Source organism: Pygoscelis adeliae, unplaced genomic scaffold, assembly GCF_000699105.1.
Source record: "Pygoscelis adeliae isolate BGI_AS28 unplaced genomic scaffold, ASM69910v1 Scaffold45, whole genome shotgun sequence".
Taxonomy (NCBI): Eukaryota; Metazoa; Chordata; class Aves; order Sphenisciformes; family Spheniscidae; genus Pygoscelis; species Pygoscelis adeliae.
The window spans coordinates 14,825,079-14,825,375 of NW_008825114.1; positions in this window are offsets into that span (position 1 = coordinate 14,825,079).

Sequence of the window (297 nt, forward strand, 5' to 3'; positions counted from 1 at the left end):
GCAGGGCCCCCGCCCCGCGGCTCCGCCGGGCAGCCACCCTCGGGCACACGCCTAGGCCAAGATGTACCTGCTGGTAGCCACCCTCGCCCCAGACCAACACACAGGTTGGGGGCGATGCCACCACGTCAAACCCCTGCGCCCTCGCCTGCGCTGCCCACCGTGCTCTTCGCGTGCCCAAGGCACCACCAGCAGCTCAGGCTGCAAAGCATTCACAACTGGCAAGACCCGCGGCTCCAGGGCAGGAGTAACCATGGCCGATGAACCTCAATAACCACAAGAAAGAAAAAAGTCCCTTTT